This window comes from Parasteatoda tepidariorum, chromosome 5 (genome assembly GCF_043381705.1).
Source record: "Parasteatoda tepidariorum isolate YZ-2023 chromosome 5, CAS_Ptep_4.0, whole genome shotgun sequence".
Taxonomy (NCBI): Eukaryota; Metazoa; Arthropoda; class Arachnida; order Araneae; family Theridiidae; genus Parasteatoda; species Parasteatoda tepidariorum.
Window position 1 is genome coordinate 17350523 of NC_092208.1, and position 20968 is coordinate 17371490.

At 27.3% G+C, this 20968-nt stretch overlaps 1 protein-coding gene across 2 annotated transcripts in view; it reads right to left on the reverse strand.

Moving 5' to 3' along the window:
* The window catches only part of LOC107451183 (nuclear distribution protein nudE-like 1-A), a 96971-nt gene that overhangs the window by 57477 nt on the left and 18526 nt on the right, over positions 1-20968 (reverse strand). The window lies entirely within an intron of this gene.

Sequence of the window (20968 nt, forward strand, 5' to 3'; positions counted from 1 at the left end):
TTATTTATTTCGGTACTTAGCACAGCATAAATTAAAATTTTTAACCCCTTAAAGTTAAAAGTTTAACCCTTTAGGTCTCATTATTATTTTTACTCCTAAAATATCACTACTATTTTGATCAATAAAAAAGTATATCACAACTATGATAATATGTATAATTAACTATGTTTTAGTTGAATTTATGAACTGCAACTGAATTTATGAACTGCAACTTAACAAGTGCATGACTGTCAAAAATTTTTAATAACTAATATAATAACATTTAAAATAAGGTATTTATTTTCTAGTAGAGGATAGCCTACTTTACTCGTGTGTCAATTAATGCTAATAATATATTGGATTTTTTGTTAGTTAAAAATAGTTAAGTAAAAAATGTTACAATTGACCCCACTCTCCCCTATAGTATCACCTGATAATTAAGATTTTACATAGAATCATATAGTGAGTCTAATAACTTTATTGTCAATTTCACCGAAATTGAAACAGAAACAGGTAAATTTTACCGTATTCTGGTAGTTTTTTCCTCAGTGCACATTCGCCAGAAAAGAGGTTAAATTTCAGCTCGGTTTTTCTTATTATTTTCACTTCAATTCATTTTAAATGAACTTTGATATCTTACATAAATAAGAAAAGTTCAAAATATAAGAAATGCAATTCGTTCATAATACCTACAATTAAAGTTGTATATAAGGGTGAAAGTAAAGAAGACAAATACATTTCCGGATGTTATTTAAAATCGAGTTTAATTAAAATTTCAATCGTGATTTTTTAAGGAAGCAAGTATCGTTTTAGAATTCTTTATTTTTTTGGGTGAAATACTCTTATCGCATTTCCGGATTTATTTTGGTCAGTGCTGGTAAAGTGTTAGTTAAAGTTAATTTAGTGTCTATTTGGAGTAAATCTCTTTTTGGAGATGAGATTAGTTTTAAATAACCTTTACTATTTCCTGAAAACGTTTGGTAAATAAACTATCTAAAACAACAACAATTTCATTTTTAAGCATTATAAAAAAAAACATAGCTAAAAAGCTCAATTTTAATGAAGCAATATGAACGTTTTGACTTCATTGCAAAAATACTTTTAAATTTTATGTGTTTAGAGTAATGTTTATAGTTAAGTTTTGTGAGTTTGTAGTTATATTTTTTAGTTCTTAACACTTTAGAAATGCAGTCGACGCTTGATATAACGACCGTCGTGGTCCGAGTGAAAGCGGACGCTATAACGAGAAGTCATTATATCGTGAGTGACCTAAAATATCGTGAATATTAACACATGAGCCGTAGTGGATTCGGGGATAGAGCACGGATTCAAATCCCATCGATGGGTGATGGATACTAATTCCGCACCCGACCATGCTGCTGACGTAAAATATCCTCAGTCGTATACGGATCATGGGTTAGAATCCCAGTCAGGAGAGCCGAGAGAGATTTTTGTGGTTTTCCTCTGCATATAACGCATATGTGGGTCAGATCCACCAAAAAGTCCTCCAAGTAGGCAGATTTCTTCCAATATTTGATCCCGGAGTGCATTTGTCTTCTGGATTGGATTCAAAATTATAAGGCTTCGAAGTTGAAAATTAGTAGTCGTTATGTCAAAAATTGGGTCGGCTGCTTAACGTCGGTAATGAAATATTAACACACAGTTAAAAAAATACTTGGCCAATTTTAACAAAGCAATGCTTTACATTAATAAGATTTATTTACACATGTTATCACAGACGAAGGTTATCATTGACCATAAATTACGACCATCTGCAATTATTTAATAAGAATTTAGAAAGTCGTGTCACTCAACCTTCATTGAATTCAAGATGTTGTGAATTTATAGTGTGGGAACATCAAAGCGAATAAATTTCTAACTAATTTATTTGAAACTTTTTTCGAAAACAAATTACGAAATTTTGGTCATTATATTGGAATAAATGACTCTGTGCGGACGTTCTAATGAATATTAAAAAGACATTGCGTCTATAGAATAGAAAAAGGTGCGTTATTTATCGGTCATTGTAATGAAAGGTTCGCTGCAACGGGAGGTCGTGCTAAGGAGCGTAGACTGCATTACTTCACAACATGCATTTTAAAAAATAACATATGAGTTGCTGAATATTAAATTAACAATTAACATTTTTATCTTCANTCAGTTGTATATGGATCACGGGTTAGAATCCCCGAGTAGTCAGGATAACCGAGAGAGATTTTTGTGGTTTTCCTCTACATATAACGCATATGCGGGTTAGATCCAACAAAAAGTCCTCCAAGTAGGCAGATTTCTTCCAGTATTTGATCTCGTAATACCTTTGTCTTCTGGATTGGATTCAAAATTACAAGGCTGCGAAGTTGAAAATTAGTAGTCGTTACCTCAAATATTGGGTCGGATGCTTAACGTCGGTAATGAAATATTAACACACAGTAAAAATTACTTGGCCAATTTTAACAAAGCAATGCTTTACATTAATAAGAATTATTCCCACAGATTATGATTAACCGTAAATTACGACCAGGACTAAGGATAAGAATTTAGAAGGTCATGTCACTTTATCTTCATTGAATTCAAGATGTTGTGAATTTATAGTGTGGGAACATCAAAGCGAATAAATTTCTAACTAATTTATTTGAAACTTTTTTCGAAAACAAATTACGAAATTTTGGTCATTATATTGGAATAAATGACTCTGTGCGGACGTTCTAATGAATATTAAAAAGACATTGCGTCTATAGAATAGAAAAAGGTGCGTTATTTATCGGTCATTGTAATGAAAGGTTCGCTGCAACGGGAGGTCGTGCTAAAGAGCGTAGACTGCATTACTTCACAACATGCATTTTAAAAAATAACATATGAGTTGCTGAATATTAAATTAACAATTAACATTTTTATCTTCATTAGTCAACTTGCACTGTAAAAAATTTGGAATCAAATTACGTTAAGTACCCGTACTTTGGGTGCATCATCCGTAAAATACCATATAGTAATTTTTAGAATAATATTTATTTAATTCCAGTGGTTCAGCGATTTTACGATAATTATTATTGTAAAAATTACGGTATATCAGATTTTTTGTTCCATAAAATGTTCGGTTAAATGAACCGGTACCTTGGTTGTCGGTATTATTTAATCAGATTTTTTTACAGTGCAAGACTAATATTTTACAGACTTTAGAAATGATTTTAGCATTGACCGGTTTGAAAAGCACCTTGAGATTTGAAAGCTACCATTTTATTCTTCATCAATCCTCATTTTTTCTGCCATTTTGATTGTTTTGTTAGATGTTCAATATATTAAAACTCAAAATCGTTTTATAACATAATATAATATAATACATATAATATAATACACTACAATATAATAAAAAATTAATTATTTTCTATATAAGGAAAATATAAAGAAATATAATAATATATGTAAGGAAAATATTTTAAATTTTGAAGATGCAGGATTGTGTCTCCGAAAAGGTTTAATACATCTTAAATAAATGCTTTCATGATTGAACTCAATTTTGCACAACAATAATTGAGAGAACTTTTCATTAAAGATTATTTTCTTTTATTTAAAAGCAAAATACGTAAAAATTTCTTCAAATAAGGTTACTCTGTTGCTTATAAGTAACTACAGAAACAGATAGCAAATAAACAGAGAGCAAAACTTTACCACACATTTAAAATTGTAAATGCACAAATTTCCATAATAGTAGATGGCAGCTTAAAATAATAATAATAAAAAAAGTCAAAGTATAAAAATATGTATGTTTTCTATTGAATTTCCAACAATGAGTAGTAGCTTTCCTTTCGTTTTCAAAAGTACACTTTGTTCTTTAACAAGATACCATAAAAAAAGTTCCAATGAAGAATCAAAACGGCCAACTACATTCCGCGATACAACAGTATTCCTAAAGACAGTTCCATGCTTTCCCATCTTATTCTTCTGCATTCTGACGGGGCATTAAGGGCCCAAAAAAAGGGGGAAGGTGCTAATTAAATTTCCTTTTTCTTGTGGCTAATGACCAGCAGCTACAGAAAAACAAAACGACCAATTCACGCGAACATGGCGGACATTGAACTTATGCCTAAGGAACGACCTCTCTAACACATTAGGTCAAGATGTAAAAAGGGAGATGCCTTCTCAGGGCCTGGAGCAAATCAACAAGATGGTCTCTTGTTAGAACAGCAAGGTTGCTGTTGCTGCCCAAAGAATCAAGCAGGTTAAATGAAGTTGTATGCTAATATGTCGCATTTCATGAGATAATAATTGGCGATGTCGCCTTTATGCGTATCGTTCACTTAAAACTACCAGCTGACATTGAAAGGACTGTTACTAAACGAATACGATTAAAATTCTTTTGATACGCTTGTTTATTATTTAAAAATATAAATAAATGAATAAGAAATTATGTAAACATCCGGAGGAAGAAAATTTCCTTCATACCTTGCACTTCGTAAAATTTATGAAATAAATAAATAACTAGTTTTTCATTTAAAAAAAAGTTGCCCTTGTATGAAGAATTTTAACAATACAAAACTTATTAAAAATTTTGTAAATTTTAAGGATCTTGTTATTAGACCAAACTGGTTTTTCTCTTACTCCATGTTGGCTTATGGAGACTTATATAAGACCAATTTTCTAATTTATTTGACAAATAAAATATTTATGAAGTAAGTTTTGCTTCATTTTTTTTCCATTAAAATATATTCCATCGTAGCTACTAATCAATTTTTAAGATTGTGTGCATTTTCTAAACGTTTTTATACTTATAATTACATAAAAAAATATTTACAACCTTAAGCTTTAACTAGTTTCAATAGATCAACAAAGACAATGTAAAACAAACAAATGTTCCAAAATGTTACATAGTTGTTTAATAAATAAGAAAATGATATTCATATAACTTGCCATAGGTTATGGAGGAAGAAAAGTGGAATCCTTTTTCAATCTGAAGAGAAACTTTAAGAGAACCTTTTGCGTCGTAAGACAAACCTTTCAGAGAACCTTTTAAGTCTGAAGAGAATCTTTAAGAGAACCTTTTCTGACTGCATTCTGTACCTACTAATATTTTGATTTCTGGTTACAGCTGTTATTGAGTAATAGTAATTTTTTTAACCCTTTGACAAGTGTCTTTTTTACATATTTCTTTCTGATGCTCTAATTACGAGCAAAAGTATATTTTGGTATTCTTTAACTTTAAAAAAAAATCCATTAATTACTAAAAAAATTTGTTCGATTTATCTGAATCGTATTTGCATTAAAATGTAAAATGCAAAAAAAAAGTATAAATCTTTTCTTAATTCATTTTGAAAAATGTATTAATAATTTATTTCATAAATTAAAGATATTTCAATGATAAATAACTGTTAGATCTAAATAACTGCAAATTACTGAAAATCTAAAAAATATTTTGCTTGGAAGTGAGCGGTGTATGAAAGATTTTACTTTTAACGCAGAAAAAGACACTAGTGTTTCGGGCTACATTTTATAGCCATAAATCTAAATATAATATTTTACACTTATTTTAACCTAAATTAATACAAAATAACGAAAAATATCTTTAATGAAATTTCTGTGTCAAAGGATTAAACTTGAAATTTAATTTTAATAGTACTTTCTAATCAAAAATAGATAAGTATCTATAGTTTTTTCACATTTTAACATTAGAATAGACTACTAATACCTTACAGAAAAATTCATTACAGTATTCGTACTCCCACTTAACATATCCCGCCCGATCACGGACGTAAAATCTGAGCAGCACAGTTACCACAAAACCTTGGTTCTCTCCGTAGAAAGAAATAATACATAACATTGATACTACACGAAATACTACGTAACATTGCGAAAACTCTATTATTGGAAATTTTAGTTAAAATAAATTATGAAGCTTTCTACTTCTGGTACTTTACTTAATATTATATAAGTTGACTTCATTCAAAATTGATAATGATAGCCTAGATTTGCTTATCGTTCTAATTTTATTATTTATTTTAAATATTATTAATAATATAAGCCGTATAGCTTAAAACATTATATTATTACACTATAAAGTAATTATAATTTAGCATTAATTTTTGTCTTCATAGGAAAATAGTTTTATAGCTCAATATTTAGTTATTTAGATTTCAGCATGTCTTATTATTATAGTGTTGGATTCTACAATATATTGTTCATTTGAATTCGTTTCTTTATTTTCTGATTTTTAATTTTTCGAACTTCATATGAAAAAGTGCGTGTGTCCATTGTAGATAAATTTATTACCTAATTATTAATTAATGGATTTTCAAGACTTTCAAGAATTGACCACTTTGGAGATAAATATTTTTCAAAAATTTAACGTAATTTTTAAATACTAAATACTAATATTTAATTTTATTTATATAATTATATTGCGATTTTAATACAACAAAAACTAGTTACTTCCTTAAAAAAAAGGGACTTATGTTATTTTTTAATATTTATCAGTAGTTTTAGGAACAAGTCAGTTTTCAAGACATAATTTCTCACAAATATTTCTTTTAAGTACTAAAAAAATATTTGAATTATTTTTAAAAAATATTTGAATTACTTATTAAAAAAATTGTACTTTCTTAAAAAAAATATTTTATGCTTCATAAGTTTTGTTTTTATATTGATGATATTGGAAGCAATGATTTATATTGATGATACGGGTGGTGATAATGATGTTTTAAAGCATTTGGATTGCATTATAGATGAATGAAAAAAAAAGATTTTACAGTCATTTAGGTCACAGAGTTCGAGATGTGAAAGTGATCATTTTGACCCCAAAACTGTCATTACAGCTAAGTGTCTTAGTGCTCTCGTAGTAGCCTATTCAGTAAAACGACAACACTCAGAAAATGAGCGCAAAACGATAGATTCCAGCACAAAAACAATGAATATATGAAGTTGGCAACACAAATAAGTTATTTATTAGTTATTAAAAATATTGAGATTTTATAACTAAAGCGTAATTCGGTTAAATAAATAAAGTAGGAAATGCAATTGTTTGTAACAAGTAGTAACGATTATGATTTGATTTGCGCAATAGATTACTAAAGGAAAAAAATCACATAATGCACGCAAACGTGCTGAGTTTCTACTCGCAGAAATTAATATTTATAGACAGGATAATGTGCTCATAAACTTCCTATTTAATATCCAGATCTTGGTAATCTTTAATTACAAAAGAATAAAAATCTTTTGAATAGGTTTGATGCATTTAAAATAAATAGTTTAATACTTATTACCGGCATAATCATAAAGTTATACGCATTTTATTACTATTGGATCATTTAGGCTATAAAGGCTTCCGTTACATTTTTAACGTTTGGTCCAAATTTCCTTTGGTTATTATTATTAAATGACTTACATTAAGGTATGTAAAACTTCTCTAGATAAAAAATATCTATATGTATCAATTTTATTTCATTCTTTTATAAAATGAAAAAAAGTATTCAGGGGTCTGTCCAGATATTTTGAGAAAGGTCCGTTTTTTGTAAAATTGTGAAAAAATTACTCGTAATTTGTGAATATAAAATAAACGTTAAGTCACATTTTCTCAACCAGGGTCCTGCTTTTGTGAATTTGTGCAAATAGGGTCCTGTTATTGCAAAAAACTTATTCAAGGAGTTTGTAAATTGTAAAGAGATACAAGATTATGCTCAACACTGTACAATTATAATTTTAAAAAATTAAATTTTAAAAGATAAACAGCAATTGCTGCCACTAAATCAGAGATGCAACATACAAACATTTGGTATTTAGTCCATACTGCTGAACACAGAATATTCATTTCTAGCGAATAAAGGAAGAAACGTCTGCCGAAGACAAAACTTATTCGATTACATTTGTCTTTCTTCTCCTCCTCCCCCCCCCCGGGAAAGGTTTATTCGATTAATAAAACAATTATGAAGATAAATAAATTTGTGAAGGGTCCGATTAAATGATAAATTATTTTCTGAAGGGTCCGTTTTTATGAAAAGATAATTTGTGAAGGGTCCGTTAACGGACCCAAATTTCTTCTAAACAGACACCTGGTATTATACAATATCTTTGCACTGAAGTATACTACTTTTTTTTAAAAAAATAAATGAGAATATTAATAATTTCTAAAACTAAGTATATTTGAATGCGTGCTAAAATGATATACTGTAAATAAATTCATTATTTTAGCTAAAAAAAATAGTGTTTAAAATTTGGCACGAAATTTTTTTTTCAGTGAATAAATATATTATTACTCTACAAGATTAGATTAGCATTAAAAAGTTTAAAAAAATACATAAATAATACGCAATCTTAGCATTGAAAACAAACGCTTTAAAATCTATGGCAATTATTTTATCACTACAATTAATTTAATTATTCATTTACTACATCATAATAACGCAAATAACAATGTTAGAATGAGAAATCATTAAAAAATTTTGAAGTTTGTTAGTCTAAAAAGGAATCCTATTTACATTCGCTTTATTTAGTCTTCGTTTGAAATACAAAATAATAATAAAAGGGTTGACGTTCTTTGTTAACGTAAACTACATTCTATAGTGATAAATTTAGTTACGAGATAAATATATTGAAAACTTAAAATATAAATGCTGCAAAGAACCAACGTCGTTAGGAAACAGTCTTAGTTATTGGTATAGATTGTTACGATAATGAGCGTCGTTTATAGGACGCGAAACATCGGCTATGTGATATTACCTTACATTCCCTGTTGCAAACAAATAGAACATCATACAACAACGAAAGCCATATTTTAGCAACGAAGTTAAAGTATAAATTTTCTACTTTTTTTTGATAAATAATTAGTTTTTGATTTTTTTTTTCTCGTTAGATATGAATTGCTATGACACATTGACACACGTTTAAAAAATTTCAAACAATTAATTATGCATAAATTTTAATAGAAGAATCGTATTTGTTACAATGCAGTTTGTTCATAAAAATTTCGATCACGAGTTCATTCATTTATGCGTCGTTTTAAGCTAAGCCTATAAATGAAAGGAAAAGAAAAATAAAGATCATTTTAAAAAAAAATTCAAAAACATTAATAATATTTCCGACATATTTAATAAATACGTCGAAATATTATTGCAACGCCACTATATAAGCAATTTTCCTAAAAAAAAAACGCAGATCAAGCTTTTAATCGAACGACTGATTGATTGAAATTTCGATAATGAGTCTTTTTATTAACGCGTCATATTAAGAAGTAGCATATAAAGAAACTAAGCAGTTCTAACCAATTTCACACTTCAATGAAAATTTCTGCATTATGTCAATTCATAAACACATATTCTTTTCTTTATACGTCGATTAGCGTATGATAGGAGCATATATATGGCTTACTGTAGCACATTTTAAGAAACTGGCAGTACTAACTCATTTCATATTGCATAGAAAATCTCCACAATATATCAATTCAAACACATTCGCCCTTTTATTTATACGTTGATTCATGTCAGACGGGTGCATACTTATATTTCGTGGCTCACAATGGCACATTTTAAGAAACTATGCTGTTCTAACCCATTTCATACTGCATTAAAAATTTTCGCAATATGCCAAATCAAAAACATAAGTACTTTGACTTATTTGCGTATGATAGTAGTATATTCAGTACCCGGCCAAATTATTAAACGCACTATAAGAAAGTAAAATCTTAATCATCAGATGATACTATACAGCTTTATTGTTTTCACGTGACTGAAACCGGTTTGGACTTGTTTACATTCGTGTATCAATTGATTAAATTATACGCTACATAATATAAATTCGACGATTGGATAAATTAGACGATATATTATATAAATATAGAATATTTATTGTATAAGGTATTATATTAGTAAATTATAATCGTTATAGTTATTAGAAGCATAGTAGTTTTTTAATAATTACATGTTTTGCACGAGTTTATATGCAATACTTTTATATTTAAACATACATGTAATATCTTTTAATCAGATTTTTTATATTCCTCCTATTTGTATTTATTTTTAACGAATTGCATTATTATGTTAACCAATTGATACACGAACTCAAACAAGTGCAAACCAGTTTCAGTCACGTAAAAATAATTAAGCTGTATAGCATCATCTAATAAGTAAGGTTTTACATGGAATCTTACAGTGCGTCTAATAATTTGGCCAGGGGACTGTATATGGATAACTGTAACAGATTTAAAGAAACTGGCAGCATTAACCCATTTGATACCGCATAGAAAATTTCAGCAATATAATATGCCAAGTCAAAAATATTTGTCCATTTATTTACAAGCCGTCATATATGTCAGACAGGCGCATATATGAGCAATTCTACAAGTAAACGCCAATTAGGCGGCCAAAAAAAATTTAAAAAATTTTGGGGGGCACACTATTTCTACATGAATTTTCTTCTTTTTTACACCCTAAAATGGCAAGAAAAAATCGTGAACATGAAACTTTTTCTTTGTGACATACTTTAAATGTGACATACTCTTTCTGACATACTCAAATAAATCTGAGCCATTTATTCAGATAAAACGATTTTTACATAAATATAATATTATTATACTCTCTAAAATGTATTTATAGAGATTTCATACTATAATATTATATTTTNAAATTTTCTCTATTAAATATGTTTATTTAAATTAATATACAATATAAATTGCAATAATGTTGTGGAAAATATTTATTTTTCAAAAATTTTGTCCCGAAGGTAGTCGGATACCTTAAACGCACTAGAAGAAAGTAAAATCTTAATCATCAGATGATACTATACAGCTTTATTGTTTTCACGTGACTGAAACCGGTTTGGACTTGTTTACATTCGTGTATCAATTGATTAAATTAGACGCTTGCTACATAATATAAATTCGACGATAGGATAAATTAGACGATATATTATATAAATATAGAATATTTATTATGTCAGGTATTATATTAGCAAATTATAAGCGTTATAGTTATTAGAAGCACTGCAGTGTTTTAATAATTACATGTTTTGCACGAGTTTATATGCAATACTTTTATATTTAAACATACATGTAATGTCTTTTAATCAGAAGATTTTTTATATACTTCCTATTTGTATTTATTTTTAACGAATTGCATTATTATGTTAACCAATTAATACACGAACATAAGCAAGTGCAAACCGGTTTCAGCCACGTAAAAACAATTACGCTGCATAGCATTACCTAATAATTAAGGTTTTACATAGAATCTTACAGTGCATCGAATAATTTGGCCAGGGGACTGTATATGGATAACTGTAACAGATTTAAAGAAACTGACAGCATTAACCCATTTGATACCGCATAGAAAATTTCAGCAATATAATATGCCAAGTCAAAAATATCTGTCCATTTATTTACAAGCCGTCATATATGTCAGACAGGCGCATATATAGTGGTTTACTGTAGCCCATTTTTCTAACCTATTTCCCACAGCATTCAAAATTTCCGAAATATGCCAATTTAAAAACATACATAATTACGAAAAACATGTATAGTAATCTTCAGTCTATCTTTTGTACAAAGCTGTGAAAAGATTTTAAAGATAGAAATCACTATTATCTGTTTATTGCATTTAACATTTTGAAGGTTTTACAGGTAACAAATCAGACTTTTCTGTTGGAAGTTTTGTTATACAGTAAACAACTATTAATTTTTTCGTTGTTTTCTCAAAAGCGTCTCTTTTTTTTTCCAATGACCTGATTAAAATCTCTACAGAAAGTTTCCTGTTTTGCGTAATTACCTTTCCCCTTATTCTTCTTGACCAGTAAATCATCATTATGATGAATTGAGTTGTTAAGATACATATTCTAATTCTTTTAAGACTATAACTAGGAAATGAAATATCATAAACCCACTTAACAGATCGTAATAAATGTTAAAATTTCCTTTATGAAAAGCGCATATTACTGTTATTTTGAAAACCGAAAAGTCTTTTTCGTTTCTAATCCAATTTTATAAGATCTGGTTTTTAAAAAACATAAATTACCTGTTTCTCATAACTGAATTTTTTTATTAGTTTTGTATAAACTTAATGGTTCTATTTTTTCTTTTTGGTTGTTTTGGTTTCTGTTTGTTTTTTGGTTTGGTTTGGTTTCTGTTTGTTTTGAACACAAACCTTAAGTTTTGTTATTACAAAGCTTAAGCTTTAACAATTTGAATAACTATTTTAGAAATAAATTATTATAAATGAGGAAAAAAAACAATTTTTCTTTAAATTTAAAAAATATATATATGTTTATAAAATATTGTTTTCGATAACTATCGTTATCGATAATTCTCGCAATATTGTATTTAAAATTAGCGGTTTTTTAAAGCAATAGAAATATTAATATCGAAATTTATTGTCAGGAAGTATCGACATTTTACAATATGTCACGATATTCAGTAATTGAACTAACATTATTTTTACAATAGTCAATGTTCTCGTTACTCATTGGAAGTTTACCAACAACCACGATAACATTACATTCGATAGCTATCAATATCGATAATTCTCGCTGTAATATAGTATTTAAAATTAACGATTGTCGATAGTGATCATGATATTACGGATTGAATAATTTTTACTAATATTCGCGATATTATCGTAAGTAGACCGTATTTTGTGTATTATAATTGTAAATAATAATCATGATATATCGTCAGAAACTACATATATTTCATGATATATAGCAATATTTCTCTAATTGAGATAATTTAGATTATTTTTAAATCGGTTGATTTTTTTGTTTACAAAATAAAATTTATAAAAATTCAAGATAATAATATGTTTTTTTATTACCATTATAATATCGCGTTATCATAGCTTTCAAAATTTACCATTGTCAATAACGATCATGATATTATATTCGATAATTACCGCTAACCTCCATGGTATTACCGTTCATAAACTCGGAACTCGATTTTTATCATTGATAATAAGGATCGTCGTGGTATTATTATTGATAATTATCGCGATATCATCGTTTTATTGATAATTTTCGCGATAATTATTATGTATGCAAAATTCAAAAAAAGTTATGGTACTTGAGGATAAATTTTAAAATATCTTTATCATGATTTTTAGAAAAATATCGATATTTCACGACGCTGGGAAAAACTCAAAGAATATTTTTTTTTTAAATTCAATAAAGTAGCATATTAGATCACATTATCTTTTAGGTGTTTTTACCTACCTTCAAATCAACTGTGACAGCAAAAAAATATATAAAATATGTATTTCATTATTGAATCTTTATTTTACATATTTTAAATTTATATATTTAGCCTCAATCTAATTTTATTTCAATAAAATAAAACATAACTTATTTAAATTACAAAGTAAATGTTTCAAACTAAAGAAATTATGAATATATTCTTTAAATTATGCAAAAGTTATTGATCATTGTATTTCCTTGTCTGCATAATTATAATATTTGATTAGTTACATATTATATATATTAAGTTAATAATTAATTAAAAGTAGTAATAGTATTGTAATAATTTTTTTAGGTTACAAAGGTTGATGCAGACGATTATATCACTTATAAACTAATATACATGTAGTATATATTACGTTAATAATCAATTAAAAACAATGATAGAAATAATTTTTTAGGTCACAAAGTTTAATACAGGTGATTACATTACTAATAAACTGAATAGCAAAAATTTACTTATGAAATTTACAGGCAATTGCGTAAAAAGAAAATTTACACTACACGGTGTTCTCATTAGAACTAAATTTACTACATTTCAAAAACGCAAGTTAAATAAATATAATTTTACTAAAATAAAAAAAATGGCATATTTTTCTCTTTATTTTATTCTTTTTGCATATTGCATCAAAACTGTCCATGGTAATTTGTCTAGCCCAATTTCAAAATTAAGATTTTAATGGTGGCAATTAAAGCTGTTTTTCTTTGTTAGTTGAAATAATTTTAGTTTAAATATTAATAACAGTACTCAGACTGACTATATTAACTAGCAGTAGTAAAAAGAACTTTTGGATGATGTCAATTAGACTTTCTTTTGTTGAACAGACGAATTTTTTTTTCTTCATTTAATCATTTCTAACCGTTGCGTTGCATCTTTCACAAAATTCTTTTTTCTTCAGATGGCAATTACATCTGTCGCAATGATTGCAACCGGTGTTGACTGGCGCAAAGTTAAAAAAAATCTTCACTGGAATTATTAAGGTTCTGTTAGTGTTATATAATAACAACATCTGCAATTTTCCATCTGGAAGACGAACGCTCAACGGTTTCAACGAACAATTCAGTTTCGAAAAGGAAAAAAGTAACTTTTGACAGCTATTTAAATTGTGGTTTTGAATAACGAATAACAAGTCTATTAAAATTATTATTATTAAACCATTTTTGTATGCATACAATGAAATGGATGTTTGGAAACTTAAAATGGAAAATTTTAAAAATCGAATTTTAAAAAATAGTTAGGAAATTTTGTTTTTAACAAGTTTATTTTTCATTTTTAACAATTAATTTTTAACAAACGTAATTTTTAACAAATTTAATTTCAACAAATTTAACTGAATTCATTTTTTTAGCAAATTCCGCGTTCTCATTTCTCAGAGCTGGACAACACTTACTTCAGTTTTCTAAGAAGATTTACCGTATAAGTTTGTAAATTTCTGTTTAAAATACTACTTAAAAAAGAAAAAAAAACAATGAATTTAGTCAGTAATTAAATATCTTAAGAATAATTTACATATTTAATTACGAAATTTTAATTTAAAAGATAGCAATAAAATAAAATGCTACCCAATAGATACAGAATTAATAATACGCAAAAAATAACTAAAAAATTTCCTAGTTGCCTTATTAAAGTATGAATTAGTGGTTTTATTAATTTTCTAATTGGCAATTTGTGCTAAAGGCAGAAGTTTTAACTCATTGCAAGAAAACATTTTAAAAAACGTAATTTATTTTCAGAAACTTTTTTTGCATTACGTGTATTGTGTGCATTGTTCAAGTTTATATTTATTTTCAATATCGTATACAATTATTTTTAAAATTCATTATTTAACTATTATGAATGTCCAAGATGGCCTGGTTCTTCTCAGTGTATTCATGATTTCTATGACTGCATTACTAGTTAATAGCTTCCATCGTTCGAAAGCAAATATATTCCAATTTTTTATTGGAAACAATTAGAATTATTTCCTTGTGTAACAAAGAAATCAATTAAAGCAAACAGATCCATTCCTTAAAAACGCTATTTGTTACGATTTATTGCATTTCAAATTGGATTATCTTAACTCAAAGAATTGTCACGGTCTTTATTATAAAATGCTTTTAAAAACTAATTCGTTAATGAGACAGAAGTTAAATCTAGAATTATAATGATTAACTGAAGTTTTTTTAAAAAGAAGAAAAAAATTAATATCAGAATGCTAAAGGGAACTAATGAACAGGTATCTCAGAATACAAAGTACGGAATTGTTTAAAGAGGTTGATTGTAAAGTAATTTGTCTTTTTTTGTATCTGTCATCATCAAGTATTCTAAACCAAACAGTGTCAAATCAATGGATAATCGAAGCATGAAAAACGTTCAGTACTGTTTAATCAAAATTAATTATTAAAGCTTGGTATAGTTTTTCTTCATTAAATGTTGTAGTTTCAATTATCATAAACTACAGAATTACAATAATTCGGAGATTTTTATTAACTTGAGATTTTTCATTAACTTCACAGATGTAGGTGGAAAAAAACGACATGTTTTGAGGGCTTAAATTTATGTCACAATGACCCGCGTAATGGGTCTTGAGAATGTGTGCCTTGTTTTGAGCGATCGTATAAATGAGGCGTAGCGTTACGCAATTTGCCTCCCTAACTAAATAGCACTTCAGTGTAAAGTGTTAATGAAATAACAATTAAGATTAAGGCAATTTCTATTTGTTTCACTTTTTCAGACAGTTATAAGTTTCATTGTATTATTATTAGGTCTTAAACACTTCTTTAAACTGATTATTATTAGTGGTATCGAAATCATTGGAAATCTAATTTATTTAATAAAAATAAAATGGTAAAGCATAGACATATTATATTAAAATTACTACTATTTAAATATTAAAATTCACTTCAGTTTTAAATACTAAAGAAAATTCTCATGTCAAAAGTGCGGACAAGTATAGTTTTTGGTTGAAAATATTAAGTATTGGGCTAGTTGAATTTGTAATTTAATCAAGTTAAATCATTAGATGGAATTTTTAATAAATATTTTAAATTTTTAACTCAACTTTTAATTTTTTCCCTATAACACGCTAACAATACTAACAAAAATTAATATAAATTCCAAGTTTAGACCGATACGAATTTTAGAATGGAATATCAATCAAAATCTAATTCGTTAATTAACATTTTGAAGCGTTACCTTCACAAATTAAATTCATGAAGCATTTCCGAACTCTAAACTACTTGTTCTTAATCATCTCAAGCCAATGAGGTACGCGAATCGCTGTTAGCGATCAGTTTTTCTCAAAAAACTGACCTTAAGTACTTAGCAGACATTTGTTGAGAAGCATTTTATGTATTTCCTCAGAAACTAAACAAAAGAAAACAATGAGCTATTATTTTCACGCTCTGTTGAAACAATTGTGTTTTGACAATTTTGAAGACACACTTTTTCAAATTGAATAGGCGTGTGTAGCTTAATTTTATTGATGATTGTCTAATTGAGAATGCTTATTTTCCAGGTTAATTCTTAATTTGTTAGGAAATACTGTCAATTGGAAACGTCTTAATTCAATTGTTACATTGAGTTGCATCAAGACAATAAACAGTTTTGATTGAATTAATGCGTGAATCTATAGAAGTAAGTTATAGAGATGTATTCTATCTGACATATCTTTTAAACTTAAACATTTTGATTGACTTTTAAAAATTTTTTGAACTATAATAAAATAATTTCAAACAGCTTTATACATTTTTTTCCCTATCAAAGCTTATTATATTATGTTTCCGTTTTCTTTTTCTAATGATGGGATTATTATGATTACTGGAATTTAAAAAATAAGCTATTTTGCTAGAATTAATGCGTGAATTTATAGAAGAAGTAAGTTAGAGAGATGTGTTCTTTCTGACATATCTTTTAAATTTAGACATTTTGATTTCCTTATAATAAAATTTTGAACAATGTTAAAATAATTTCAAACAGCTTTATAATTTTCTTTTCTATCAAAGCTTATTATATTATGTTTTCTTTTTTCCAATGATGTGATTATTATGATAACTGGAATTTAAAAAATAAGCAATTTTGCTAGAATTAATGCGTGAATCGATAGAAGAAATAAGTTAGAGAGAGGTGTTCTATCTAACATATATTTTAAATTCTATTAAACATATCTTTTAAATTTAGGCATTTTGGTTTCCTTATAATAAAGTTTTGAACAATATTGAAGTAATTTCAAATTGCTTTATAAATTTATTTGTTTTAAATCAAAGCTCATTACATTATTTTTTTCTAATCATAATATTATTATTATAAAAATCGGAATAAAAAAAACAAATTATAATTTTTTTTTACAATTGTCTAATAATTATGAATTAATGCAAACATATTTTCAAGTTTTTATTATTTCTTCAAATTAAAACAACTCGCACCACTGCATTAAATCTAACTTTTTTATTTGCACAATTCTCTCTAATTTCTCCATTTTTAAAAATAAGTAAACTAAAATTCTTATAACAACCAGTAGAAAGTGTAAAAAATTTTCACGATTGCAATTAAAATTTTGTATTATTTCTTCACTGTGCCAGGGGCTCCCATCAGGGGGGAAGGTGGGCGCAAGATGCGCCCACTTAAAGCTTGGGGGGGATTTTTACACTAAATGAAACGAATAGTTTGGGGGGGGGAATTTACACGAGAGAATTTTTTTTAAGTATATAAATAAAAGAACAACGTAGCACTATTTCGAACAAGCTAACATGGAAGGGGGAAGTTAGCAAATTTTTTTTTTGGGGGGGGGGGTGAATGCGTTCAAGAGCTTGGGGGGATGGGGGCTACTGCATTGTGCGAAATGTTTATACAAATTAATCACTAAGTTTAACTTATGTTAGAAATAATTTGCTGGCCAAATTAAAAAACAAGAAAATCTAACTCATGCCTTCGAGAACTCCTTCTTTATTTTGATTTCTTGCCGATATCACCACTTTCACCTTCGTATGGTCCATTCTGGATATTCACGCATTTGTTCTCGATTAAAAGCATGTTTGCGTGCTCCAAACATCTGGATGTGATTTAAGATTTATTAATTGAAAAAATCTGTATAAAAAATTCCTAGTTTTATTAAGACTGCAATGTTTACAGCGAAGCATAGAATTCCATTTTAACTAAAATTTTACACACTTGGTATATGAAACTATAATTAAATCCCGGTTTTAAAATTTAGGGGCTATAAGTACAATGAAACGCTAGAGTTACATTACTTTCAACTATATAATTTAATACATGTCATGAAATTTAACTTTTTATTCTTACAATTTTAGTTTTTTATGTAGAATTACTAGTGCTTTTGTTTCATTCTTATGTTAATAAATAATTTATGTTTTCAATTGAAAATATTTTTTATTATTTGACTAATTTTACATTTTCTGTTGAAATTTATGAGCACTAGAATCAAACGTCTAGTGCATTTTAGTTAGTATCTTATTATAATTACAATACTTTGTACTGTAAATTTCACACTTAACGTAAGGGAATTTCAACTTCAAGTTATTATGAAATACATACATAAAAGCCTATACAAGCAACTTTTCCAATTAGGCTATATTTTACGTTCTACTCCTTCAGTAATATTCAAACTTCATTTTTTAAAATTAAATAACAGTTTTTTTGTAAAGCATTAATGTTAGTTTAGAATGTAAAAAAAAAATTTGACGTTAAATGCAATCCATGCTAAATGTAAATAATTACCGAAATATTTTTATGTAGCGAAAAATTTTTAATTAAAAAGGTTGGTAAAAAATATTAATTCATATATCCATAGTAGATTGTCAAATCTTCATATTATTTTAACCCTATATTGCGTGTTTTCCACCCTTCAAAAATAGCTCAATAAATCCGATTATAGTTTTCTTTATTGAGATGGGCTGAACATCGTTTCCTCTTTTATCAATAAAAACTAATTTTTCCGTTTATTATATTTAATTTACAATCAATTTCTTAAAACCATTATTAGATGTCTAGCTTTGTACGCTATTTTGATAAACTGCTGCTTTGCTTCTAAGGCAGCAGATTTGTAACAACATTGCTCCAATATCTCATAGTTTTACCCGAATATTTTTTTAACCCTTTGCTTAAGTTGTTCCATGTTGTATCATCACGTGTGGTTCACATGTTATACCAGCCGTAAGCAATAGGGTAATTGTAAAAATTATAGGGAAAGAGACAGTAAATGTACATAATAATGTATGTAAAATGTACATATTTTTTCCTCATTTTAAGTTGCACTAAAACTTTGGAGATAGTTTATTTCTACCTTCAATGCAGAGTAATAAAAATTTTTATTATTTTTTAGAAGCACATAAACAAAAAATGCTCGAAATACTTAAACAAAAATATGAAAATAAACATTTCTAATTAAGTATTAAAAAAATTTTGCTAAAACTTTCGAGATTTCGTAACTTTATTGGGGGCAATGATCTCACTTTCTCCCTGGTTAATGAAAACACTAGGTTTTACAGACTTGATATTCTGTGTAAGGTTTCAACTGAATTATAGTATTCCGTGCAGGGAATTACCATTTTAATGAATTGCCATTTTCACTTCAGCAAAGATAAAAAGTTTTAGATAAAAGTTTTTTTTTTTCGTTTCTCACCCAGTTAATTCGATTCTAGCTTAAACCTAATAGTTTATAATTATGCAGGATTACGCTAGAAGCCAAAGAAGAAATACTTGGAAAGGTTTCAGTGACGAGACAAACTTTTTTTTTCTCGATTTGTTGAAAATACGTGATTCACAAATAGATTATTTAAAATAAAAACGCTCTCGTTTCTCAGAATTGTATTAAAAAAGTATTTATGTATATAAAATTGTTTGCAAATATAAAAATATGACGTCAAACAGGAAAGCAATATTGTGAAAACATACGCTGTAAAAAATTATGGTGTTAAGTACCGGCATTTTCGATGCATCATCCGTATAATCCGTTTGTAACTGTTAAATATTACACCGTAGTTTTTATAAAAATGAATTTTACGGTAAAAAGTACTGTAAATTATGAGCAAACTAGAACTTCTCTTTTCTTCTTCTTTTTTTTTGTTTTAAGTTAACATTTTAAAAATTAGTCATCCAAATAATAAAAACATCAACTAACAATTCCTGAAAAAAATTGCTCCTAAATATTTTTTTAAATTAAAAATATTTATAATTCGAAAACTATTAGACTTCTTTAAAAATGGGCCATTTACGATTTACGAAACTGTTTGATTATGTTAGTCGTCTAACTTTCAATGAACTTTTTTATTAAAGAAAGATTCATTTCGAAGATTTCGGTATAAAAAATTTTCCCCCCATTAAAGTTAATTTACTTTCTGGTAAAAGTTTGTAAGTTGGGACAAAAAATGCTAAAATCCATGGAAAAAAAGTACAGTTAAAAAATGTACACATTAGAAATCGAGAATCAATTTTTCAAATCACTATTAATTAAGGCGATAATAAAAGCTTCAAAGCCAATTTGATTGCCGTATGAAAATGAAAGATGGCTAATAGAAACACCTTTAAGCGTTTAATTCTTAAATTTTATTTTTTTAACTTCACTTTAACGGAGATATACCTATTACGAAACACCCTGTATTTCATATGAAAAAAGAAGAAAAAAAGAATTAAGAACTTTCTTATTTAAACAGCTCTTTCTGACTTTTTTTTTCTTAGATTTTTAAAAAGGACTTATCCATTTCAAAAGCGCCTTTACAAAGTTCTTTTCTTTTCTGCTTTAGTTCTTTTTTATTTTTAATTTCATTAATTTTTTTAGGTAACGGTTATTTTATT